General features: G+C 44.9%; 1 long non-coding RNA gene and 1 pseudogene across 1 annotated transcript; one reads left to right on the top strand and one right to left on the bottom strand.

Moving 5' to 3' along the window:
* The first annotated feature begins 6,532 nt into the window (after positions 1-6,532).
* LOC128504969 (uncharacterized) lies at positions 6,533-6,786 on the top strand. Its single transcript, XR_008355515.1, has 2 exons — positions 6,533-6,598; positions 6,729-6,786. It is a non-coding gene; the product is annotated as an uncharacterized LOC128504969 (long non-coding RNA).
* Positions 6,787-15,031: 8,245 nt separating this feature from the next.
* Positions 15,032-15,172, bottom strand: LOC128466669 (uncharacterized; annotated as a pseudogene).
* Positions 15,173-18,692: the final 3,520 nt, after the last annotated feature.

Genomic DNA, 18,692 nt, shown 5'->3' with positions numbered 1-18,692 from the left:
GAACTTCAAGTTATAGTTACTGTGACGGAATTCTGGTGAGGAACTCGATTTTATCTCGATGACTAATTTTCTTCTTTATGTAGCAGAATATTTGAGAAATCGTCAGGTCTCTGTAAAAAGCATCGGTGGCATTGGGGGGGGGTAGTTATGGATGTATACAAAATATAGCTCTACGTACCTTTCTCGGAATCAATAATAAAGCTCCCTTCTTTATTTCCTTCCGAAATGTTGTAAGTCACATGATCTCCATCTGGATCAAAGGCATGTACGGTGGCAACCAGGGTGTTGGGAGCCGCTTCCTCCGATACAAACGTTCTGTATCTGGAAAACAGAGAAACGCTGCCAAGAGACCCATTCAGTGCTACCTCCTACCCCGAGGCTCGGCCAACACCAAACCTACTGGTCTTCTCACCGGCCCTGACAAAGAAGTTATAGAATGAAGTCTATGCAGTCGCCTTTCATTTATGGATTGGGACAAACTCTCAAGCCTTCGTTGGGAGAGACCTGATGAACCGCAATGTATTACAATGTATTATAGGAACCTTTGGAAACATTAGCAGATATTTCTACGCAGAAACCTACTGGACACAACATTTTTTCCATTAAAATTATCAAAGGAAAGATCTGGAGGCCGGCTCTTAAAACTGTCAGTGTGAGAGATTCCGAGGAAGAGTGACATAGCCCATCTGCTTCTATAGGAGCTTAGCAAGATCTGTGAGCGTTCGGCTAAATAATATGTGGCAAACGTAATGACTCGTAGAGCCGGAAGCCGCTTACGATGCCATTTGTACGATGCAGTCTTTGGTGTATGATACCCCGGGGAGTTATTCTCAAGCACTATTTATTGAGGGGCATTACAGTTTATTACCTCTCCGAATGGGCTACACATTGAGATTGGCTGCCAGCTTTTAGACCACAAATCAGGCTTTAGATAACCCTCATCTTTCCTCCGCGTGGAAATAGATCCGATAATATCTACGGCAATGAAATCTACAATCCCACTCGGCGAAGTCAACGTGGGGTATCCATAAAGACCTCAGAGCTCATGCAAACTCAAGCAGAACTGTCCGTCATCAACCATCCTCTTTGTAAAGCTCATAACTGCTGCAGATCCTGAGAAACCCGACTTGTAGCCCACTGCCGCCATCAACCTCTTAGCTTCCAAAGAAGATTCGCAGCAGCTGTAGGGTTTGTCTACATCATTCACATAATCTCACCAGCCAACAGGCTAGATGCTGTAGGACAATAGGAACCATTTGAAACCCAACTTGTACCCTATAGCTGCCATCAACATGGAGCAGCTTGTACGCGGGCAGGCGCAGCGGCACGCAGGGGCAGCGGGTCCGTGGGCAGGCGCGCAATGGCAGCGGGTATGCGGGCAGGCGCGCAATGGCAGCGGGTATGCGGGCAGGCGCGCAATGGCAGCGGGTATGCGGGCAGGCGCGCAATGGCAGCGGGTATGCGGGCAATGGCAGCGGGTATGCGTGCAATGGCAGCGGGTACGCGTGCAATGGCAGCGGGTACGCGGGCAGGCGGACCCCTTGTACGCTCCCAGTTTTTCCTCCCCGGTCCCTTTCCCTCCAATTACTCAATCAATTTATCAACATTCCAAAGCGGATTTCTTGCATCCAGTATCGGTGCATTATTATACAGATCTGCAGATACAAAGTTATAATATAAAGACACAGATCTGCAGATATAAAGTTATAATATAAAGACGCAGATCTGCAGATATAAAATTATAATATAAAGACACAGATCCGCAGATATAAAGTTATAATATAAAGACACAGATCCGCAGATATAAAGTTATAATATAAAGACACAGATCTGCAGATATAAAGTTATAATATAAAGACGCAGATATAAAGTTATAATATAAAGAAACAGATCTGCAGATATAAAGTTATAATATAAAGACGCAGATCTGCAGATATAAAGTTATAATATAAAGACACAGATCTGCAGATATAAAGTTATAATATAAAGACACAGATCTGCAGATATAAAGTTATAATATAAAGACACAGATCTGCAGATATAAAGTTATAATATAAAGACACAGATCTGCAGATATAAAGTTATAATATAAAGACGCAGATCTGCAGATATAAGTTATAATATAAAGACGCAGATCTGCAGATATAAAGTTATAATATAAAGACACAGACCTGCAGATATAAAGTTATAATATAAAGACACAGATCTGCAGATATAAAGTTATAATATAAAAACACAGATCTGCAGATATAAAGTTATAATATAAAGACGCAGATCTGCAGATATAAAGTTATAATATAAAGACACAGATCTGCAGATCTAAAGTTATAATATAAAGACACAGATCTGCAGATATAAAGTTATAATATAAAGAAACAGATCTGCAGATATAAAGTTATAATATAAAGACACAGATCTGCAGATATAAAGTTATAATACAAAGACGCAGATCTGCAGATATAAAGTTATAATATAAAGACACAGATCTGCAGATCTAAAGTTATAATATAAAGACACAGATCTGCAGATATAAAGTTATAATATAAAGAAACGGATCTGCAGATATAAAGTTATAATATAAAGACACGGATCTGCAGATATAAAGTTATAATATAAAGACACGGATCTGCAGATATAAAGTTATAATATAAAGACACGGATCTGCAGATATAAAGTTATAATATAAAGACGCAGATCTGCAGATATAAAGTTATAATATAAAGACACAGACCTGCAGATATAAAGTTATAATATAAAGACACAGATCTGAAGATATAAAGTTATAATATAAAGACGCAGATCTGAAGATATAAAGTTATAATATAAAGACACAGATCTGCAGATATAAAGTTATAATATAAAGACGCAGATCTGCAGATATAAAGTTATAATATAAAGACACAGACCTGCAGATATAAAGTTATAATATAAAGACACAGATCTGCAGATATAAAGTTATAATATAAAGACACAGACCTGCAGATATAAAGTTATAATATAAAGAAACAGATCTGCAGATATAAAGTTATAATATAAAGACGCAGATCTGCAGATATAAAGTTATAATATAAAGAAACAGATCTGCAGATATAAAGTTATAATATAAAGACGCAGATATAAAGTTATAATATAAAGACACGGATATGCAGATATAAAGTTATAATATAAAGACACGGATCTGCAGATATAAAGTTATAATATAAAGACACAGATCTGCAGATATAAAGTTATAATATAAAGACACAGATCTGCAGATATAAAGTTATAATATAAAGACGCAGATCTGCAGATATAAAGTTATAATATAAAGACACAGACCTGCAGATATAAAGTTATAATATAAAGACACAGATCTGAAGATATAAAGTTATAATATAAAGACACAGATCTGCAGATATAAAGTTATAATATAAAGACACAGACCTGCAGATATAAAGTTATAATATAAAGACACAGATCTGCAGATATAAAGTTATAATATAAAGAAACAGATCTGCAGATATAAGTTATAATAGAAAGACACAGATCCGCAGATATAAAGTTATAATATAAAGACGCAGATCTGCAGATATAAAGTTATAATATAAAGACGCAGATCTGCAGATATAAAGTTATAATATAAAGACACGGATATGCAGATATAAAGTTATAATATAAAGACACGGATCTGCAGATATAAAGTTATAATATAAAGACGCAGATCTGCAGATATAAAGTTATAATATAAAGACGCAGATCTGCAGATATAAAGTTATAATATAAAGACGCAGATCTGCAGATATAAAGTTATAATATAAAGACGCAGATCTGCAGATATAAAGTTATAATATAAAGACACAGATCTGCAGATATAAAGTTATAATATAAAGACACAGATCTGCAGATATAAAGTTATAATATAAAGACACAGATCTGCAGATATAAAGTTATAATATAAAGACACAGATCTGCAGATATAAAGTTATAATATAAAGACACAGATCTGCAGATATAAAGTTATAATATAAAGACACAGATCCGCAGATATAAAGTTATAATATAAAGACGCAGATCTGCAGATATAAAGTTATAATATAAAGACACAGACCTGCAGATATAAAGTTATAATATAAAGACACAGACCTGCAGATATAAAGTTATAATATAAAGACACAGACCTGCAGATATAAAGTTATAATATAAAGACACAGACCTGCAGATATAAAGTTATAATATAAAGACACAGATCTGCAGATATAAAGTTATAATATAAAGACACAGATCTGCAGATATAAAGTTATAATATAAAGACGCAGATCTGCAGATATAAAGTTATAATATAAAGACACAGACCTGCAGATATAAAGTTATAATATAAAGACACAGACCTGCAGATATAAAGTTATAATATAAAGACACAGATCTGAAGATATAAAGTTATAATATAAAGACGCAGATCTGCAGATATAAAGTTACGATATAAAGAGCCACATCCAGTGAAAGTAACGCGTGGCCGAGCCAACTACCCACAGCCATTAATATCACATTCGTTGCACGAAGTCAGAATTATCCGGGCAATTAAACACAGAACGTCCAGAACACGGCAGAGAACCGAGGGGCATCTAGGGGCGTGCGGGAGGCTTTAAATAACACATAGCAAACAAAAATGGCAGACGGCGTTATTACTATTATTATTATTACTTATATACACAATATATACAACGTATCAGCACCAAGAACTTGGAACGATCAGCTTTACACACATGAGAGGGTAACCGGCACGCCGCGGCCCAGCGAGCGAATCAAACCCCAGAACATGGACATAAACTCTGCACAAAGAGTAAACAGCGCTACAATATTAACCCTCTGTGTGCCACAGCGGCGTGCGGCCCATCGCAAGGCAAACACAATCGTATCGTTAAAGACATATAAGCGAGCGGCAAACATCTCAGATGCTGCATCACAACAGCATAAAACACAGGGTTTAACCCTTTCGGCCCAGTTTGTATTTTAAAAAAACAAAACAATTTATTGATAAATAAAACCACATGCTTGTCTTATAAACAAGCCACTCACCGGCCCTCCGTGTCCTTACTGTAACAGTTCAGCCGGAGTCCATACAATCCCTCCACGGGGTAGATTTTGGTGTAATAATCCAGACCCCAGAGCTCCGCCGATCTGCAACCAATATTATATTCCAGGGCCTTGGCCTGCTGCTTGATTGAGCAGATAATTCCCCAATTCACCCCAAACAGGCTTTTCGTGGGGAAGAAAATTTACAGCAGCCCCCCACGCAAACTTGTGGGGTCTTTTGGGTTTCCATTTCCTAATAGAAAGAGTGGATTAAGCGGCAACATCAAAGCAGCTCTTTGGAAATCACTGAACAGCCCAGCAGTCCTGACCCAGGTGGATCAATCAGGGCCGCCCTCTACCTGCAAGATCCACCTCCATTCCTACCAGGAGATCCTGACAGCCTGCGGGGGGCAGACCTCGCAGTAACAATACGTGAATAAACCGTGATATTCATCGGAGGACAGCTACAGGAGCTGTAACAGGGCACCTACCGCAGGGAGAGGGGCAATAATAATCATTATTATGTGAACGATGTATAACGGGGCAATATCTGCACTTTATGCTATAAGATTGGACTATAGTATGTGCTATATAAGGTTTCAGACATGGCGTCTGTTCATCCTCACCCCAGCCTCAGGGGGCACCGGGAAATTAATGGGGTTCATTGTCAACCAACATATTTAATGATGCAACATAAAGATGCAAAAGTTATAATATAAAGATCCAGATATAAAGTTATAATATAAAGACGCAGATATGCAGATATAAAGTTACGATATAAAGAGCCAAATCCTTATCACATTTGTTGCACGAAGTCAGAATTATCCGGGCAATTAAACACGGAACGTCCAGAACACGGCAGAGAACCGAGGGGCATCTAGGGGCGTGCGGGAGGCTTTAAATAACACATAGCAAACAAAAATGGCAGACGGCGTTATTACTATTATTATTATTACTTATATACACAATACATACAACGTATCAGCACCAAGAACTTGGAACGATCAGCTTTACACACATGAGAGGGTAACCGGCACGCCGCGGCCCAGCGAGCGAATCAAACCCCAGAACATGGACATAAACTCTGCACAAAGAGTAAACAGCGCTACAATATTAACCCTCTGTGTGCCACAGCGGCGTCCGGCCCATCGCAAGGCAAACACAATCGTATCGTTAGAGACATATAAGCGAGCGGCAAACATCTCAGATGCTACATCACAACAGCATAAAACACAGGGTTTAACCCTTTCGGCCCAGTTTGTATTTTTTTTTTAAAAAAAAATACCCGTATTTGCTCGATTATGAGACGAGGTTTTTTCCAGAGAAAATGCTCTGAAAAACACCCCTCGTCTTAAAATCGGGGTCGTCTTATAATCAGACCTCAAATAGGTTTGACTATGAGACTAAGATCCAGAACCCCCGCAGCGATGCAGGGGACCTGGATCCTCGTGTTTTAAACCCCCCTCAGTCGCCAAACACTGCAGCCATTATCTTTACTGTAGATAACGATGCCGGGAAGATTAGGTGTTTGTGTCAGGTGCCTCAGGTTATAGGCTCATCTCTTTGAATTCTCATCTCTTTTCCGAGTTCTACTATAAGGCATTTATTAGACTTATGGGCTTGCCAAGCAGCGAGCTTTCTGGGGCTTCTTTAATTTGCGTTGTGTCGATTTGCAGGAAGCGGCAGATAAGGGTCTAAAGGCCAGCGAATGGGTGCAGCAGGTATGTGAATTGATGGATGGAAAAGGAGGAGGGAAGGACTCGTCTGCGCAGGCCACGGGAAAACATCAACCCCACTCACCACCTCCAGTAATATACAGCAGGGGTTCCGTCCAGCAGTGAAGGGGTTGATTCCGTGGATCTCTTGTTTCACGCATGGTAGTCAAATGCTGCTTTGGCAGACCAGTTTCTTCCAATACATGGAGTGTGACTACTTCCACTGGTTTACACCAGATTACACGCGTCTCTAGAAATGTGACGGATACATTGAGCCGAATCCATCCCTCCTATTGGGACAGTGCAAAAATCAGCCCCATCCCCGCTCGAACCCGGCTCCCTCTGTTAAAATCTGTACCGCCGTCGCTGTTCGGGCTCAGTGCTAACATTCTAAGTATTGTATGCTGTAGAAAATCATTCATGTAAAATAAAAATCATGCAACGTCACGGTGTCTTCTGTGTTACTGAGTGCATGTTCACGTGGGACTCCTTAATAAAGAGGTACTCTGAGAATCTGAGTAACAGCAGGGGCGATCCTGAGCTTAACTCTGGATTTAAGAGTTAACCCCGCTAGAGAAGTGACCTTTCTCCATGGCAGGTAATATGGGCAGGGCTCTCCACCAAATGTATGGGTTTGTCTCAGTCTGTCATTTCTAGTTTTGTCAGACCCCTTGAATATATGCATTGTAAGAAACGCTGCATACAGTGTTTGCGCTATATAAATACAAGATGATAATAATATAAACCGACATCAGGACCCTTCATGTCACCTGCAGTGGCGTTTATTGCATTTGTTGCAGATGCATTTCATTAACCAGCAGCTTCTCTCTGTGCAATGATTATCCATCCCCACCACAGGGCAGCAATGAACCTATGATATGTATACATATACATATATACATATGAACCTATATACATATATGGAGTCTGATTTACCCCATGATGTTATTGTTTCCATATTCAGTATGCTGCATGAAGAACACACTCACTATTTCTTTTACCAGAAGCTTCTCTCGGTGCAATGATCATCCATCCCCACCAGAGGGCAGCAAGGCCCAAATATATCATATATAACTGTCATGAAAATGCTGACCCCTGCTGGTCACTGGTGTGCATGACGGTTCCATTAACAATATTAAGTTGGAATTTGTCATACTTTGGCGCCCTCGTGTGGACATACTATGTAATTACATGTCAGGTTAAATGGTATGAAGTTAGGATTTGTTATCCTTTGGCGGCATCATGTACTGTATTACACCATATACTGCATGACAACCTATGAATACATATATATTTAATGGAGTCTGATTTACCCTGTGATGTTATTGTTTCCATAATCTGTATGCTGCATGAAGAACACACTCACTATTTCTTTTACCAGAAGCTTCTCTCGGTGCAATGATCATCCATCCCCACCAGAGGGCAGCAAGGCCCAAATATATCATATATAATTGCATGTCATGAAAATGCTGACCCCTGCTGGTCACTGGTGTGCATGACGGTTCCATTAACAATATTAAGTTGGAATTTGTTATACTTTGGCGCCGTCGTGTGGACATACTATGTAATTACATGTCAGGTTAAATGGTATGAAGTTAGGATTTGTTATCCTTTGGCGGCATCATGTACTGTATTACACCATATACTGCATGACAACCTATGAATACATATATATTTAATGGAGTCTGATTTACCCTGTGATGTTATTGTTTCCATAATCTGTATGCTGCATGAAGAACACACTCACTATTTCTTTTACCAGAAGCTTCTCTCGGTGCAATAATCATCCATCCTCACCAGAGGGCAGCAAGGCCCAAATATATCATATATAATTGCATGTCATGAAAATGCTGACCCCTGCTGGTCACTGGTTTGCATGACGGTTCCATTAACAATATTAAATTGGAATTTGTTATACTTTGGCGCCGTCGTGTGGACATACTATGTAATTACATGTCAGGTTAAATGGTATGAAGTTAGGATTTGTTATCCTTTGGCGGCATCATGTACTGTATTACACCATATACTGCATGACAACCTATGAATACATATATATTTAATGGAGTCTGATTTACCCTGTGATGTTATTGTTTCCATAATCTGTATGCTGCATGAAGAACACACTCACTATTTCTTTTACCAGAAGCTTCTCTCGGTGCAATAATCATCCATCCTCACCAGAGGGCAGCAAGGCCCAAATATATCATATATAATTGCATGTCATGAAAATGCTGACCCCTGCTGGTCACTGGTTTGCATGACGGTTCCATTAACAATATTAAGTTGGAATTTGTCATACTTTGGCGCCGTCGTGTGGACATACTATGTAATTACATGTCAGGTTAAATGGTATGAAGTTAGGATTTGTTATCCTTTGGCGGCATCATGTACTGTATTACACCATATACTGCATGACAACCTATGAATACATATATTTAAAGGAGTCTGATTTACCCTGTGATGTTATTGTTTCCATAATCTGTATGCTGTATTAAGAACACACTCACTATTTCTTTTACCAGAAGCTTCTCTCGGTGCAATAATCATCCATCTCCACCAGAGGGCAGCAAGGCCCAAATATATCATATATAACTGTCATGAAAATGCTGACCCCTGCTGGTCACTGGTGTGCATGACGGTTCCATTAACAATATTAAGTTGGAATTTGTCATACTTTGGCGCCGTCGTGTGGACATACTATGTAATTACATGTCAGGTTAAATGGTATGAAGTTAGGATTTGTTATCCTTTGGCGGCATCATGTACTGTATTACACCATATACTGCATGACAACCTATGAATACATATATTTAAAGGAGTCTGATTTACCCTGTGATGTTATTGTTTCCATAATCTGTATGCTGCATTAAGAACACACTCACTATTTCTTTTACCAGAAGATTCTCTCGGTGCAATAATCATCCATCCTCACCAGAGGGCAGCAAGGCCCAAATATATCATATATAATTGCATGTCATGAAAATGCTGACCCCTGCTGGTCACTGGTGTGCATGACGGTTCCATTAACAATATTAAGTTGGAATTTGTTATACTTTGGCGCCGTCGTGTGGACATACTACGTAACTCTGCATCCCTCCTCAGGAGCTCTCACACTCTGCGAGACAACTGGAAATGTATATATTTGACACCTTCATGCCCCTGACTCAAATATAATCACATGCACTGCTAAAACCTTAACATATACACACAGCCACTATAACACTATATACAAGGGGGCCCCCGAACCAGCATTTCTGTGTATGGTGGGTCATGTTTCCCCTTGATAAGGGCGTTTGTTCACACCGAAACTGGTTGGTGTTTCCAGAAACAAAGACTATTATCCTGGCTGAGTTTTCTACTTTCTTTTCATTCATGATTGAGCGTGATACGTTTGTATCCGGTGAGTACCCACTCACTCCTCTGTTTCCCCGGTCTCTCTCATTGAGAGCTTTTTATATATTCACTGTTTCTACCTACACAGTGGAGTTCACATTTATAAGCAGCTCCGGTGATCCTTTGCTATATGTGTATGGTGGGTATACGTAACTGTTAGGCCGCGAGACAGCTGGGCTTTCTTCCTCCCCATGGACATATAATGCCTGCCTGCTCCTGACTCATAATCACGGGGTCTAAAACCTTACATACACACACACAGCCACTATAACACTACACTTTCATACTGGGCTTTCTTCCTCCCCATGGGCTTATGATGCCTGAAGGTTCCACTTATATTCACACTCTAAAACCTAACGTATGCACACAGCCGCTGTAACACCACAGCACCGACGGGGATGGAACCGGCCACACTATACACTTGCATACAGGAGTTAAAACCAGCAATCACTGCATAAATACCAAAAAAACTTGATCACAGGGAAAAGTTTTAAGAATTTATTATGTAAACAAACACAAAAATGGATACTGTTATATCACATAACACAATGGGTTAACGGTGTACATTTGTCTCCTGAAACTCATTTCTCGACGCACTCTTCGGTTCCCTTTTGATGATGCGTGCGGCGTTCGGGGGGCTCCTGTGGAAACGTGGCGTTTCTCCAAACCTCTTCAACAGCACGTGGAATATTAAATCGCCTAAATCCTATGAAGTGTATGTCCTCAAAGGGACCTGCGACCAGAATTTTGCCTTAATTAACCAGACCTCTAATGCACTGTGGCCATCAGAATAAAAATGCCTACTTTCCAATTGGGACTACAACACCCATCATCCTTTGAAAGTTTACCAGTAAGCTAAGATCACGGGGGCAAGCCAATGGCTACCATGCGGTTAATGCACAGACTGATGCGTGTGTGTGTGGATGATGAGACTTGCAGCCCACCCCGCATTCCAATTTGCTATACATTTATGAAAGAGTTAATCCAATTGGGTCAAATCTCCTGCATAATTTCTGGTCAGTAACTAACCCTTTACATCCAGTGTATACACAAAAAATACAGAAAATATGTAAACAAAAGGTATGCAGGTACATAAATGGTTAATACATTTTGGTAATAAGTTTACTAACATACAGCGAATGCCTTTACGTGTTAAGGAACAAAGGGTTAATGCTCATGATCTGTAAAATATCCACTGTGATTTGCTACCCGGGAACGTCTCGTGAAACGCACAGCGGCAAAAAGAAAGGTTTGGCAAATGTTCTTATGCCGAAGGGTGGGAAAATCACTCAAATCCCACAAAAAAAAGATGGCGGCGGCTGCGGCAGCGTCCGTAATACTGGAGGTCTGATTGTCCACATTCACCGGGTACTCCACGCTCTACGCAAACACATAAAACAAACAATAAAAAGAGATCCGGCCACGGCAGAAAAAGAATCCCAGATACGTCCAAGGACCTTGGATCCAGCAGAAGATCCCTTTCCCTCCCCGCGGAGTTTAAAAGGGGATCGGGGGTCCGGGGCATGCGCTGCTCCATGCGGGTCCCACGCGTTACTTTACAACAGGTTGTCTCGTAAGTCTGTAGGCATTAAATGTTTTGTTCTTAAACACACTGGTGAAGTACTTGGTGTAAGAAGCCAGGTCTTTCTTAATTTCATCGCAGAAACGAGGGTGAGGTGAGGGCTTCAGATCAGGATCATTATCGCCGGGGCCGTCCATGATCTGTTACAGAGAAACCCGTGGAGAGAAGGTGACCACACTTTACAACCACAGAGAAATGAAACAAAAAGGAGCCAAAAACACTCTTATTAGCATGGTTCTTACGTGTCCGTTATCGACATCCAACAAGTCACGCAGGCGGCAGCCCCGTCCGTGGCGTCTTTCATAGCATATACTGTCCTCTAGGATCACATAGTCAGTCCCGAAGGATCTCAGTATACTGTGAACGTCTTCGGGGGATCTCTTCGCATAGACCTGGTAAACCTAAGATCATATAGAGGAGGATTACTTGCATGATAAGAGCCGGTATGAGAATGAAAGCAAATCCCTCCATTATTAATAGTAATATTATTCAAATGTTAGATCAAACGTAGGTGAGTACAGAAACGCTGGTGCCCGATACACAAACGCTGGTGCCCGATACACAAACGCTTTTCACACGTTTAACACACAAACGCTTTTATGGCGGCTGTTGACGCCCCGGGGAGGGGCCAGACATGGCCCCCGATGCCGATCTCGGCCTTGCTGAATGCCTCGACATCGAGGCATTACAGTAACGCCGTTTAAGCCGTTTACGCTTATTTAACTTTTTGACGGTTCAGGACCGTCAAAGGTCGCGAAGGGGTTAAATAAATAATTACTATTTTGAATTCTTAGTCCTTTCTTATAATTGTGCTCACGATTTCATCTATTGAATGTGAGACCTATCCACATGTATAAAATTGAAATTTGGTAACTTATCACTTAGGGTGGAGAATAACCTCTTTTTAAGAACAGCCCCGGAGGGAAAGAATTGGACAGAGGGGCCACATGAATGTAGTGCGGACGAGGTACCCATGGTCAAGCCGGTTTAAGGGGTTAAGGCATGACTAAGCGGAAATTTTGGCACTGAAAGAGTTAAGTTTGGTGGCACGTGCAGGGCCAGAAGGGAGGGGGTAATTACCCTCCCTGGGGGGTATATAAGGAAGGGTCGTGGCCTATAGGGGCAATTATTTTCAAGAGATTTTTCCCGCCCATCCCTCCCCTAATTTTGGCATTCGCCGGGTACTCTGGTTTGTTAAGCTGGTACGGTGCAGGAGTTAACCCTCTAGGTGCGGTTACTTGTGGTGCACAGAGGTGTAAGTGCAGGACACTCCAGGGGCATGCGGCCCTGTGAATCGTAGGGTCATGTGACTGCCGCGCTAGGGGACGCCGGCAGTTCCAGCAGAGATACAGGTGGACACGCCCATACCAGCAGGTTATTAATTTGGTTATTAAGTGGTTATTAATGGTTACAATTGGTTATGTTTTCTTTCGTTTTGACAATAAATTATTGATATATATTGTGTCAAATTTGTGTGTTTATAATAGTTGACACTTTGTAACATATTAATAAAGGTTGAGTGTCGCGGTGCTGAAGTTAGTTTAAGTCCGCACCGCGGACAAATAATTCCATTCTGACGTTTAATAAAATTTTGAAATAAAGAAGTGTCTCTTGTTTTATTTGTAAAAGAGGTACCGAAACTGGACGCTACTTCATTCAAGACATTACATGGGAGGAAAGGTGTGAACCTATCACACTTCCAAAAAGATGAAGACTTGATTACTATAATCTGTAGAGCAGGATGAAGTTTGGAGAGTAATCTCCAATGTATTGGGAAAGGCGCTGAGTTGATAAGGCATATCTTAAAAGATTTTTTATACATTTGTTCAGCAGAATGTTCTCTGTTAAAGGGTCTTCTCCTCGTACCTCCTCTTTGAACAGGTTCTGTCGGTTCTTTAGTGAACGGAGTTTATTCTGTTTATCTTCATGTTCCAGTTCCTCCTCGGGAGCCTGGAAGTAAGCAATCAAGTCTTGCAGGGTTTGAACTACCTCCTCAATAGGCAGGGCGATGGGGGCTGTGACCGTCCGGTTGTTTCCCGTCAGAGAATCCAAATCACTTAAGAAATGAAAAACGGCAGAAAACCAATTACATTTACAATGTATCCTACTAAGATTTCCGGTTATCATCCTTTTCCCCTGTTCACTACCGCCCAGAGCGGAGAGGATGATCTGCAGTCCGCCGTGAACCTTATTTTATATGCAACGCACGTTAAGTGATAACATAATACATAGCATCAGCTGGTAAACACGCCAATGAACGTTATTGAAGTAAAAACATTATTTACTTAATAAAAGGAATACCTGGGTTTAGTGTTTTGTTTCCGTAAGATGTGAGCTGCACCCGTCTTCACAGGTAATTATACTTCCACAATTTATTAACATGTTTTTCTAAATGATTTTATTTACAACCGTGGAGACAGCTTTTCCATGTTTTGGTGATAAGGACTGGTGACAATTTGTTCACCAATGTGTGCAATCAAGACCTCCAAATATAGGCCACACATATGCAGGAATTTCTCAAGGGATAAGGTGGGATCCATATCTAAACTGGGATACAGTGTGATGTATACTAATCTGGTGACGAAAACTATGCCATCGTATTAAATGGTATCAATGATTACAAGCTGAGCAAATATGAGCAAACGGTGGCAGATAGCCATGCCTGAAATATTAAAAAGGAAGCTTGCCTCCAATATATTCTACCTGTTTGCATCAGGACACAACCAGGGCCGGCCTTAGGGGTGTGCGACCTGTGCGGCCGCACAGGGCGCCGTGGCAACAGGGGCGCATGCCCGGGACTAAAATAAAACATCGGTTTCTTTTACTTTATTTAACATCCTCCATGTTAAATAAAGTTTTTTTTAAAACAACAAAAAAACACCAATGTTTTAATTTAAGTCCCGGGCAGGGGCGCTCGTGAAGTTTTCAGCAACCGTTCGGCACCCCTGACTCTCCGGTCGCGGTGCCGGCGTTTCATGTTCAGCGCCGCAATACGACATCATATTCCGGCGCTCAACATGAAATGCCGGCACCGCTTTAGAGCGGGAAGACGGACGCCTCCCGCTCCCACCGCAGGACTCAACAAGGTAAGTAAGGATAATGAGAAGTAGGGAGAGGGGGTAGATAGTGAGAAGGGGCAGAGGGGGGGGGCAGTGAGAAGGGGCAGAGGGGGGAGGGTAAGGCAGTGAGAAGGGGCAGAGGGGGGAGGGTAAGGCAGTGAGAAGGGGTAGAAGGGGGGGCAGTGAGAAGGGGTAGAGGGGGGTGGCAGTGAGAAAGGGCAGAGGGTGGAAGGCAGTGAGAAGGAGGAACCCGGGGCCGCAAGGTGCGTTCGAAGTGTCGATGATCAATGTGTCCTGCAATTCACACTAATTCTTGCAGCTAGCTGCGTTCTTCATCGACGCACGAGCCGAGTGATCCACCGCTAAGAGTCGCGAGACCCTCTCTCGGAGGAGAGCCTTTGCGGGAGAGGCAGGCGCCTCTTCCTGGCACTCGGGAGGTCGGGAGGTCCCTGTGCCAGTTATCATAGGCTAAAAATCGGGCCCTGCACGTCTTAATACTAGCCACGTTATGAGTGGCTAAAGATAGTATGGGGAGAGTCGCCATCAAGGGTGATGAGAATGAGGAGACTTTCCCTTTTTCCGTACGTTCTCACCTCCTCGACCTCCATGCGGGTACCCCAGTCCATCAGGGCAGTAAACCTGTTCTGGACTGGTATGTCCCCGCACTTCTGGCCGATGGCGGTTTCGGCGACGGCCGCCGCCGCTGCTGACTTTGCGGCAGCAACAACGGTTTTGGGTTTCGGGGACCCGGAGCTCCCCCGTCCCGAAGGGACTTTCTCCCCCTCTAGTGTGGAGGGTGGATCCTTCCGGGAAGGGGTCTTAGCAGAGGCGGAGGATCTTACCGGACCTCTCTGAGCTGCCTCCTGAGTCAAGGTTTCCTTCCTCGGACCGGGGTGGTCAAGACCTCCCCGTATCTGCGGGCCCACACCAGAATGTCCACGACGGGTATGGACTCATTCCGCACCATGAAGTTTACCTTGCGGACTCCTTCGGACTTCGGCACCCCCTCCCAAAGGGTCCAGAACTTTTCCAGACCCCTCGGGGACATGAAGCTGATGTCAAACTCAGGGGTGCCGCTGACATGGAAGATAGCAAAGAAGTCCGAGACAACGAAGCCCAGGTCCTTCAGGGCCCCTACCACCCGCTTCCTCTCGGGCACGGACCCCTCCGCTACATGTAGCAAGCGGACCACGTTCCTCCTCCTCATGGGTTGCCCCGCTGGGAGTCCTGTAGCCCGCCCGGGGAAAGTGTGTTGTCCCAGGCTAAGGGAGCTCAAGACAGCGGAGGCAGTCGGTCGGACTAGCCAGCTCCGTGACAGGTACTATGGGCCGGTTGGGTGCAGACCCCGCGTATCTCCGCTACCGTGTCCACCCCCTTTGCGAAGGCCGGGGAAGGTGTCGCCCCGGATGTCACCCCAGCCGAGGCAGGACCCCTCACTGCAGAGGCAGCCACCACTACCTCTTTTGAAGCAGGGGCTACCACCCCCCGCAGCTCTGGCCGTTGCCGACGTGGGGGTCTTCCCAGGGGCCTTCCCCATCGTGACTGTAGGGGCCGTTACAGGTGGTCCCGTGGTCCCCTTTGATGTACCCTCATGTGTTGTGACATTTGTGCCGCGGCGGAGGCAACGGCCGGTATCGCGGCTGCAGGGGCCACCGGCATCGCTGCCATTGTAGCTGCAGCGGGGGCCGCATCCGCACCCGGCGTTTTCGCCACCTTTACCGCCACGGAGAGCGCATCCGGCAGATCTCCGGACTCCTCTACATTTGTATTCCGGGGTAGTCCGGACAGGGGGAGGCTGCCCAGGTAGCAGCGGCCTCGGTCACGGAGATAGATGTCCGTGGCCCCAGGGATGCTGCGGGAGCAGCGGGGACTGGATCGGGAACCACCACAGGGTGGATGACATCGGCAGGGGGAGCGACCAGGGGACATATGATGGACAAGGAGGAGGACACGCCACCGCCGCTGGGATTGCCGACCCGAGTCCCGCAGCAGCAGCTGCAGCCATAGCAGCCGCCGAAGCGGTCGCCGGTGCCGCAGCATCACCAACATCTGTGCCCCAGCGAGGGCCACTGGAGACGAACGAACACAGACAGGGGAACGAGAACGTACATGGGGATCAGACATGCAGGGTGGGGGATCGATAATAGAGGTACCCACAACTCCCCGGGGCTCGCCGGCCGATTGCAGTCCGACTGGGATAGTGTCCCTGGCCCTCCGACGGGAGGGGCCCGCTCTTGGTTCCTCGGCAGCAGCGTCGGGGACCCGGGTCGGGAGTGCTGGGAACTCCTCCTCAGACATGATGGGGGGGTGTCCCCGACCCTCTCCTCTCTTTGTTTTCTTCTTCCGTCTCCTGGGCGCCGGATGAATGGCGATATCCTCCTCCTCGTCCAGCTCGTCCATCGAAAATATAAGTCGGTGTCTTATCATAGTAGGCCGCTCCTGGGTGGTGGTGGTGGTAGTAACATCGCGGGTTCCCGATCCTCCGGGGTCGGCAGCACCTCCGAATCCTCCGTCTCTGGCTCCCGCAACTTGGCCTGCAGGAACCGTATCCGATCTTTTGTGTGGGCTATATGCCGCGCCACCTCACTCTCCTTCTCCTTCAGAGAGCGGATCTGTTCCCTGATGGGGCCACGTTGTCTACTCCCCATCCTGTTACTTTGTTGCCGGAGCTCCTTGAGCTGTCCGGCAACGTCGTCTTTCTGGTCCCCCAGGGCATGTAACTCCTGCTGGTGTTTCTCCAGGGCCTGCCTGAGGGGATCCCCAGCCAACTCCGCAGGTACTGGGAGTCCCACCTTCGCTTTTTGAGCATAGGTGGGACCCTCTTCCACCGCCTCCATATTGTCCGGGGCCTCGATATTACCATCCTCGGCGGTCTCCAAGGCCCTGGCACCAGCATCCCTGAGGGCGAGGGCCCGTAGGTGGAGGGCCCCCAGTAACAGGAGGGAAGTTGGGTCAACCCGTAGATGGTGGGGCAGACCGACTCCCTTCTTCCACATACTGATCATGGTGCTCAAGGCCGTAGCATAGGCCTCGAGCGCTGCCAGGTTGCGGCGTATAGCCGGACGTACAGTCCCTGCGGCCTCCCGTGATGGGAGTAGGACTCCATCCTCCGAAAATAAAAGTCTCTCCGTAATACAATGGAGTCTTTCCCTCCACTCCTCAATGAGGGTGGAGGCCATGGTTATGTCCCGGGAAGGCAGCAAGCACCTTCCCAGGGGTAGTGTGGCGTATAATTGCCTCTGGTCTGGAAGGCTGTTGTCTCACTCCTCACTCTCCAGCTCTCCAGTGCAGACTGAGCTTCCAGCAGCCACACCCAGCCTTCATTGGAGCTGGAAGTTTTTATTTAAAGTAAATCTGCAACCAGCATAACAAAGAAAACAAACAAAACAACAAGAGCACACTGGCTAACAAAACCGTCACGTTCCACCAGTGTAACATCCTCACTCCCAAGGCTACCGAAGTCGGGAGATAGGAGCCACGTCGGACGCGCATGCTCCTCACTCTCCCCCCCAGTACCCAGTCCTGTAAAAAGGGGTCCCCCCATTTCCCGAAACTGTGTACCCAGCCAGGTTTCTGGGGGTTGTCTCTTCCGAGAGGCCCGAAGTTCCTTTTCAGAAAGTTATTCGTCAGGACAACGACCGGGTTGACGAAAGCCAGCCCACCGTGTCGCCGGGCTAGGTACGTCACTTCCCGCTTGATGAGGTTGAGCCTGTTCCCCCACAACATGCGAAAGAGCAGACCGAACACCCTCGAGTGAAGGCTACATGACAGAAGACAGATGTGACTGACGTGGCTAAACAGGGGCAGCACGTAGGTTTTAATCAAGTGAACCCTCTGGGATGCTGCGGGAGCAGCGGGGACAGGATCGGGAACCACCACAGGGTGGATGAC

This window comes from Spea bombifrons, chromosome 9 (genome assembly GCF_027358695.1).
Source record: "Spea bombifrons isolate aSpeBom1 chromosome 9, aSpeBom1.2.pri, whole genome shotgun sequence".
NCBI lineage: Eukaryota > Metazoa > Chordata > Amphibia > Anura > Pelobatidae > Spea > Spea bombifrons.
Note: the sequence above shows the minus strand (reverse complement) of the source record. Positions and strands in the feature narration are given on the sequence as shown.